This window comes from Mandrillus leucophaeus, unplaced genomic scaffold, assembly GCF_000951045.1.
Source record: "Mandrillus leucophaeus isolate KB7577 unplaced genomic scaffold, Mleu.le_1.0 Scaffold758, whole genome shotgun sequence".
Lineage (NCBI taxonomy): Eukaryota > Metazoa > Chordata > Mammalia > Primates > Cercopithecidae > Mandrillus > Mandrillus leucophaeus.
Genome location: NW_012108230.1, coordinates 1574558 through 1583826, shown reverse-complemented (window position 1 = coordinate 1583826; position 9269 = coordinate 1574558). Strand labels below are relative to the sequence as shown.

General features: G+C 29.3%; 1 long non-coding RNA gene across 1 annotated transcript in view; it reads right to left on the bottom strand.

The window, feature by feature from the left end:
* Positions 1-9269, bottom strand: part of LOC105529252 — a 252864-nt gene that overhangs the window by 4002 nt on the left and 239593 nt on the right. The gene's annotated exons all lie outside the window — the stretch shown is intronic.

Below are 9269 nucleotides of genomic sequence, written 5' to 3'. Positions count from 1 at the left end.
GTGATGGTCAAAAAATACAAATTTTCACTTAGGCAAAAATAATAAGTTTAAGAGAGCTATTGTATAACATGGAAACTATAGTTAATAACAATGAATCGTGTACTCAAAAATAACTAACAGAGTTAATGTTAAATGTTCTCATCACAAAAACATAATAAGTATTTGAGGTAATGCCCGGCCTGTGAAAATTAGTTTGATTTGGTCCTTCCACAATGTATGTATGTATGTATGTATATATATACACACACACATACATTATATATGCATACATATATATATCAAAATGTCTTATTGTATGTGACAAGTATAACTTTTTTGAGAATTTTAAAATAATTAAATACATATAAAAAGGATGAAAACAAAAAATGTATATAATATTAGAAAGGAAAGCATAAACATAAGTAGATATACCATGACCATAAAATTTTAATTATTAAATTTCTCTACTATTAGCATAAAGATTGACAAATCAAGTAATAGGGTGGTGGAGAACCAGACTCAATCTTTCCATACGACAAGGTAAAGGTTGGTCAATTCCGCAAATAACACTAATGAAAGTCAATAATATAGATCAAAATATATCACAATCTTAAGCAATATATAAAAATGAATTCAAGATGAATTAAAGACATACTTGAAAATCTGTATAAATTTTTAGAGCAGTAAGGTGTTATGTTTATGCTTTGAAGGTTGTAAAAAATGTATTTAAAATCAACACAAATCAAGGAATAAATGATAAATTAGAATACATCAACATTTAAAATTTTTCCTCCTAAAAAGATGTCCTAATCTGCAAGAAAGTACTTTTAACACATAAACTAGATTAATAGTCATAAAATTCATAAGATTCAAAAATCAAAAGAAAAAAACAAAAAAGTCCACATTTGTGTATACATTTAAGAGAATAATCTCACCCAAAACAAGAGTAAATCCCTATTTCCAAAAAGAATATTTGGGAAAACAGCCTAATATTTAAATATTTCTGTAAATAAATATTATAAAATAGTAATCCACAATAAAACTGAATAAACTGAAGCTACATATCACAAAGTATCAATCACTGTTCAACTAAATAAATACTGAATTGAAAAAGCACGTGGAAGAGGACACAGAGATGAAATGTGTAGAAAGTAAAAAGTGTAAAACATGCTTAGGCAGTAGATATAAATTTTTTAAAGTTACAGTAATGATTTAAAGGAAATCCAGGATAGTGGTTACATTAGAGGTGAAGAGGGATGTTATCAGTCAAGGTAAACAATAACTTCAAATGCACGTATTTAGTGTAATACTAAAATTTGGATATCAGTGTATTAATATTTAATGCATTCTTTTTGAATATTTAAAATATTGCATGATAAATTTTAGCTGGACTAATACTTTATATCTTCTTAGGTTAGTCTGAGAATTAGTGGTTATATAAGCAGGCATAAAGCATGGTGTATGGTACAATCAAAATATTTTTATTGTTATTAAAATTATGATGTTTATAGTTGTTTAGGAAGACTTCCTAGTGAATGTACTGTTATGATAGCCCATTTCCAAATATTTAAATATAATTTAAAAACACTTTTCTCATCAGTAGACAATTTCATTGCAATTTCAGATTATGGTAATAACCTTATTTAAATAATGATGTTAATATCACATTTAAGAAAACCTGTGTTTCTATTTGCTTTAAAGATTATTTTTATTTCATTTCAACTTAATTTTCAATGCTTAAAGTTGATAATAATATGTAGACTTTATTGATCTCTTTATTATGTTCTGCTTTCAAGTTAGAAGGTGAAAAACAACAGAAAAAATGTAATTAATGAAAGGATTTATGTGAAAGAAAAATTATGAAGAGCTAAAATACAATATAAATATGATTATAGTAAAGGAAATATGTCATTATATTAAATAGACAGTATAATTTGGTTTTTTTCTTTTGTGGGTTTCTTGTACATATGCCTTAATGTTTCATATGTTTCCTGTAGAAAGGAATTGGTGGAGAAAACATCATATAATTAGAATTTATAACCTATGGAACTAAAGACATTCAAACTATAGTTATAGTCTTCCATTATGGTTGCACAAACCAAAATCAAGACAGAACCAAAGAACTCTTCTGTGTGATTAATGATCAAGTGAAGGGGTATACGTAGACAAACCAAGGCCATTTCAGAAAATAAATAAATCAACCAACCAACCAACCAGTAAAATAGAAGCAATTTATCAAAATCATTTTTATGTACTGTGAACACTGGCCTGAAAACATGGACAATCAAGTTCATAGACAGACAATAATTATTAAAACTCAGACAAATTGAACATCTTCTGGCCCCTTTAGGAAACTTCCAATTTCAGCTCAGACATGAAAAGAGCTCAGAAGTCATCGCTTACATCCTTACAATAATCAAAGACTGGACAAAAGGAAAATCAATAAATTTTCTTGGACCTATCAGATAATTGACTTGGAAAAGCAAATTGAGGTGGAAAAGAAAATCACTACCTCTAAATATCTAGAGAGACAGATTGATCCAGGTGATTACAGCCAAGATCTATTTACCTGGGGTAGAAACCACTGCAAAGAAAAACTGTTAGGACACATTATATAAAAGTCCTAACATATATATTATATCCTTTTTCCTATTATTTAAGAAAGCATGAGCATTACAAAACACCAACAAACAATAGCAAAAACTTGCATGCACACTTAAATAGTAATTATAACAAATCGCCGAAGGATGATTGTGAACTGGGTGAGAGTGAGAAAATAATTGAGGAAATATTTTTAGTGGTCCAATACATTTTTATGGGCTTTACAGCCAGAACTCCTAGGAGATTCTCACAGGAAACACTTGAGAAAGATCTCGTGGCTCTGACAGGGGAAAATGAATAAAGTCTGTGATGTACTACCAGAGTTATATGCAAAACAAAGGCCTTCTCTCCAGAGAGAAAGACTATATAAGCTTTGTCCCAAAGTTGTTGATAAGAGGCAAGAAAATGGGCAATGTTAGCAAAATGATTTTTTAAAAACCTAGGAAAGGATCAAAAGAAAGTCTAGAAATTCAAAAATAATGTAATCTATATATAGAATATGTTTTTGGACTCAATAGACTATACATGACTATGAAAAGAATCACTGAATTTGAGTACAGGCCAAAAGAAACTTCCCAAAATAAAGTGCGAAGAAAAAGAATGAATGAAAAGAAAAGGAACAAAATACCCAAGAACTATGGGAAAATGTCAAAATGTATATATTCAAATGAAATAAAAAGAGATTTCTGCACTCCCATGTTTATTTCAGTTGTACTTAAGTAGCCAGGACATGTACTACAGTGTCCATCAACAACTTAATAAAGGAAAAATGGTATATATACACAATGGATACTATTCAGCCTTTAATAAGATGGAAACACCATCCTTTGCAATAACATGAATGAACCAGAAAGACATTATGTCAAACAAAAAATGCCAAGCACATAAAGACCAACACTGCATGTTCTTATTCATACATGGGAGTTTAAAAAGTCGATATCATAGAAGTAGGAAGCAGAATAATGGTTACGAGGCTGGAGAGGGGAGGGGAGATGATAGAGGAGGAAAGATGGTCAAGAGGTACAAAGTTACAGTTAAATATGAGGAATATGTTTTGGTGTTTATTGGACAGTATGATGACTACAAACAACAAAGTATCATGTATTTCAAAACAGAAGAGAGCATTCAGAATGTTCTCACCACAAAGAAAGTACTTAATTTTCTATTCACCTTCATTTGATTAATACACGATATAAGCATATATCAAAACATCACATTGTACCCATAAATATGCACAATTCTATGTGTCAAACTGAAACAAACCTTTAAAAAGTGTATAATGTCAAATGTGAACACCAGAATGAGAAGACAGAACAAAGCAGAAAAAAATATGCAAAACGCTCATGGGTGAGAACTCCTCTTCAAAATTGATGACAGACACCAAACCACAGTTCCAGGAAGCAGAGTGAAATCAAAGCAGAATATGTATCAAAAAATACTATTCCTATTCATAGCATATTCAAACTTCAGAAAAAAATACAAAAATAAAATTTTGAAAGATACTAGCACAAGGTGAGAATACTTTACCTTTAAAGGGATAAAGATAAGCTTTAGTGCTGATGTTTTGTCAGAAACAATACAAGCCAGCAGAAAGCTGAGCAAACATGTAGAGTTGAAAGAAAAAGAAGAGAAAAATAGGAGAAAGCAAAAAGAAAAATAGAATTCAAAATTCTACGTCCAGCTAAACTAACTTTCAAAAGTGAAAAAGAAATCAATGATTTCTTAGACAAGCAAACACGGAAGGAATTTTCTAGCAAATTTGATTTGTAAAATATGTCCACAGACATGAGGCATGAGGAAATGATGTAAGTCAGAAAAAAAAGGTTTCATATGAAGAAAAATAGAGAAGAAATAAATGAAGATGAAGGAAAATATTTTTTCTTATTCTTATTGATCTTAATAACTGTTTTTAAAAGTATTAAGTTGAAATGTGTGATCATCCATGTGATGACAGCACATGGATAAAACATGGATGAGTGCAATATCATGGGAGACAGGAGGAAGGAACTTGGAACTCTCCATTATAAGACACATAAACTACATACAAAGACAAGTAGTGTTACTTAAGACTTGAATTAGATTCATTAAAAAAATTGTAAACACTAGAGCAAACCAACATAAATGTTTTTTAAAATGTGTAGCTGATATACTAAAGGAAAAAGTAAAACGAAGCTATACAAAACACACAAATAAAATCAAAGAATTCATAACTATATGCCTCTGAAAAGGTATAGAAAGTATAATAAATATGACTGTTATTAATCCATCTACATAATTTATAACTTTAAATGTGAACAGTCTAAATGCAGCAACTGAATAGAGATTATTATAATGAATAAAAAATTACCTAATAATATGTCTATTTGTAAAAATACTTTTTAATATGAAGGGTCAGATAGTTTTGAAATAAATGAAGAAACATTTACCATGCTAAAACTGAACAAACGAAGCTGGAGTCATTACATTAATTTTGAAATAGCAGACTTTAGAGCAGGACAATTAGAGATAAACAGAGTTGCAACATAATAATAAAAGTGTCAATTCTCCAAGAAGATATAATTCTAAATGTGTATACACCTAGCTACAGTGGTAAAATACACAACACATAATTAAGAGAAGGTAAGACATAAGTAAACAAATCCACTATTACAGTTGTAGTTTTCAAAATAGCTGTAAGAAGGATGAAGTTGACATAAATGCCATTATAAATCCATCTAATGTATATGACATTTATGGAAACTTCCATCCAACAAAAAACAAATAAATACACATTTTACTCAAACTCACATAAAACATCCACCAAATTAGACCACATTCTGGGCCATAAATTTTATTTTAAAAATTGAAAGAAAAAAAATCGTTCAAAATACGTTATTACACAGTGGTATTAAATTGAAAATCAATAAGAGAAGTATAGGTGGAAAACCCACATATATTTGTAGATTAATCTACTCAATTATAAGTAACAAATGGGTAAAAAATATTTTTTAATTAAAACTTTTGAAGTAAATGTAAATAAAAATACAACTCATTAAAGTTTGTGTGATGCAACAAAAATCGGTGCTTAGAAGGCAGTGTGTCATATTAACTCCATAATTACAAGATTAAAAACTTGTAAAACTTGGTAATCTAAATTAGGGCACTGAAAATACCAATTTAAAATGCAAACAAGAAGTAGTAAAAAATAACAAAAAGCAAAAATCAATGAAATCAAAAATTGAAAAACAATAAAGAAAATCAACACAACCAAAAGCTGGTTTATTGAAATGATCAATAGCATCAATCAACCAGTAGTCAGACTAAGACCAAAAAAACCACAATATTTACTAATATTAGAAAAATATGAGATATTATAGCTACTGTTCCCATGGACATTAAAATTAGTCCATCTCATCCACTAAACAACCACATAAGTAAACCACGACAAAAGCTAGACCTGGCAAAGGAGTGATGGTGAGCATCCATAATGTCTAGAATATATTACTTATAATGTCAAGTTTTAAGCAAGTGGTATAAGCTTTGCAAGTAAACAGCAATATTTATCACATGGACAGGAAAAAAAATTAGAAGTGACTCCTGAGAAAGCCAACATATGAAACTTAATAGACAAAGACATTAATGGACTATTAAAAATATTTGTAAAAACTAGAAGAATTCATGCTTACAGAAGTAAAATGACAATGTCACAAACAGACTATTAAGAAAGATATAAATTACTTTTTAAAAATCAAATTGAAATCTGGAAATGAAAACATACAATTCAAGTTAAAAATTTACTAGAGTGTCTTAAGAGAAGATTTCAGCTGGTAAAAAAATAATAATAATTTTAAAAAACTTCAAGATGTATAGAAATTATGTAATAAAAACCAGGAGAAATAATGAGCAAATTAAGATTCATTAATTAACAAAAATAAACAGAGCTTAGGGAAACGTAGGACAACATTAAAGACACTAGTGTACTAGTGTGAGTACCTAAAAGAGAAACTAACAAAAGAAAATAATTTTAAATGACAGAAATCATTTGAAATTTGATGAAAAAAAAATCTATACACCCAGGAAGCTCCATAAACTCTAAGCAGGATAAATCCAAAGATACTCACACACAGATATATTATAAAAGTTTATTAAAAGACAAAGAGGTCTATCTTTAAAGGAGTTGGAAAAAAACGAATGACTTGTTACCTTTGAGGGGATTCCACTAACAGTTGATAACTCATTAAAAAAAAAAAAATAAAGAAGCCAGAATGCAGACAGGCTATGAAATCATAAACGCTGTCAACCAAGAACTGTTTTCCAGCAAATGTATCTATTAAAAACAATGGTAAAATCATTACCCAAATACAACTGAGCAAATGTGTTACTTGGAAAATTGCTTTACAATGTATAACAGTAAGCTATTCAGGTTGAAAGCAAGTAACCTTGTATGATAATCCAAATCTAAAAACAAAAAACAGAAAAACAAAGAGAACTGATTGAAGTATTTATGTAATTATAAAATACAGTATATATACTGTATATATTATATATACTGTGTATATATCTTATATATAGTGTATATATGAAATACATATTCTGTATATATATGAAATACGTATTCTGTATATATGAAATATGTATTCTGTATATATGTGAAATATACTGTATATATGTGAAATATATACTGTATATGTGAAATATATACTGTATATGTGAAATATATATTCTGTATATGTGAAATATATATTCTGTATATGTGAAATATATATACATATTTCCTGTCCTTTATCTTAATAAGTGATTTTAAAAGCAAGTGTATAAAATAATACGCATGAAATTGTATCATTGGACTTACAGCATTTAAAAATAGATAATAGAATAAAAGAGGCGGGTAGGAGAAAACTTAAATGGGGTGTAACAAAATTGTACTAGACTGTAACTTGAATCAATAGCATCAACTTAAATCTACAGAAGCTAATGAATAGAATCAGAAATGATAAAATAGTTAATATGAAAATTTTAAAGTATATATTCTCCTTTTTTATTCAGCTTCTTTAAAAGATGAATGCATGTACAGCAATAATAATAAAATGCAGATTTGGGTTTTTTACATACATAAATGTAATGTATAAAACAATAATAGCACAAAAATGGAAGAAGGTATAGAGCTATACTGAAATAACATTTCTATATCTCATGATGATTATGTTAGTATTAATATAAAGTAGATTCTGTTAATCTGTAAAGAGTAAACCCTAGAGAAATCACTAAGAAAATGGTTTTTAAAAAAAGAGTAAGGTATTAAATAAATTTAAACATTACAATAGAAAATGTATGCTCAATGCAAAAGCAGTAAAAAAGATAACATGAGACATACAAAAAAACAAACAGCAAAATTGCATATGTCAGTATCCCAAACCTTATCAGCAATGATATTAAATGTGAACAAATTAAAAATCCAACCAAAAGGCTGAAATTGTCAAATTAAATTTTTAAACAGTTCCAACTACATGTTTTCTATACAAAACATATTTTAGATTTAAACATACAAAAAATCAAAAGTAAAATAATGGAATATAATATTTCTTGTTGGCAACACAAGAAATCTGGTGGCTATACCAATATCAAATAAAGTAACACCAAAACAGTTACCAAAAGAGGGATATTTGATAATCATACAATAATCAACTCATTAGAAACACATTAGAATTATGAATATATATGTACCTAAAAAGCGATAACAGTACACTAAGCAAAACTGACAGAACTCAGGGGAGAAAAGACATTTCCACAATAATTGGAGCCTTCAATGTCCTTCGTTTAATAACGGTTAGAGCAACTATGAAGAAGACTAACAAGGCAGTAGTAAAGTTAACAATCAACAAGACCTAATAAATATGCATTGAACACTTGACTCAACAACGAGTACACATTCTTCCCAAGTGCTCATGGTACATTTTCCAGAAGAGATCAAATGCCAGGCCTTAAACAGAATGAGTAAATGTAAAGCAGTAGAGATCAATCAGGAATGTACTCCAAACAAAATGGAATAAAATCAGAATCATCAACAAAAAAAGACCCCTGGAAATTCACAAATATATTCAAATTAAACAAAACACTTCTAAATAACCTGTGGGTCAAAAATATATCACAAAATTCTAAGTGCCTACCTGTGTTCAAACAAGGAGGTTCTTGTGGATTTAGGGAGGCATCTTTTGGCGAGGTCAATTCCAATGGCATGTTCATGCATCGATTTTAGAGCCAAGTTGTCCTCTTGCAATCTCCTGTAATAGGATTAGGGAGGCATATTTAGAGATAGGATGACCTCAGCAAAATGAAATGGCCAGATTTAACTATCATCTCTCCACAAAAACATTGAAAAATAAGCATAACCAGTCAGATACAACTTCATTAGAATTTCTAAAAAATAGTTCCAGGTTTACAGCAAGAAATGCTGCAACAAAGCAAATGCTGACTCAAGAAAAAGATAGCTGATATAAAAAATAAAAATATTTGTGATATTTTTGCTTTCCCTTGTTCCACCCCCTTCACAGCATGGTAACAGTCTTGAAGGTACCTTATGCTCCCAATGTAGGACCTCGGGTCCTGGGACTGAAGAGAGAAGAACAAACCTCATTTGCAAATTATTGTGCATGCCTGCTATAAACTCTTTGAAGACTACTTGAAGGATGGAGACAAGGTGCTCAGCAATC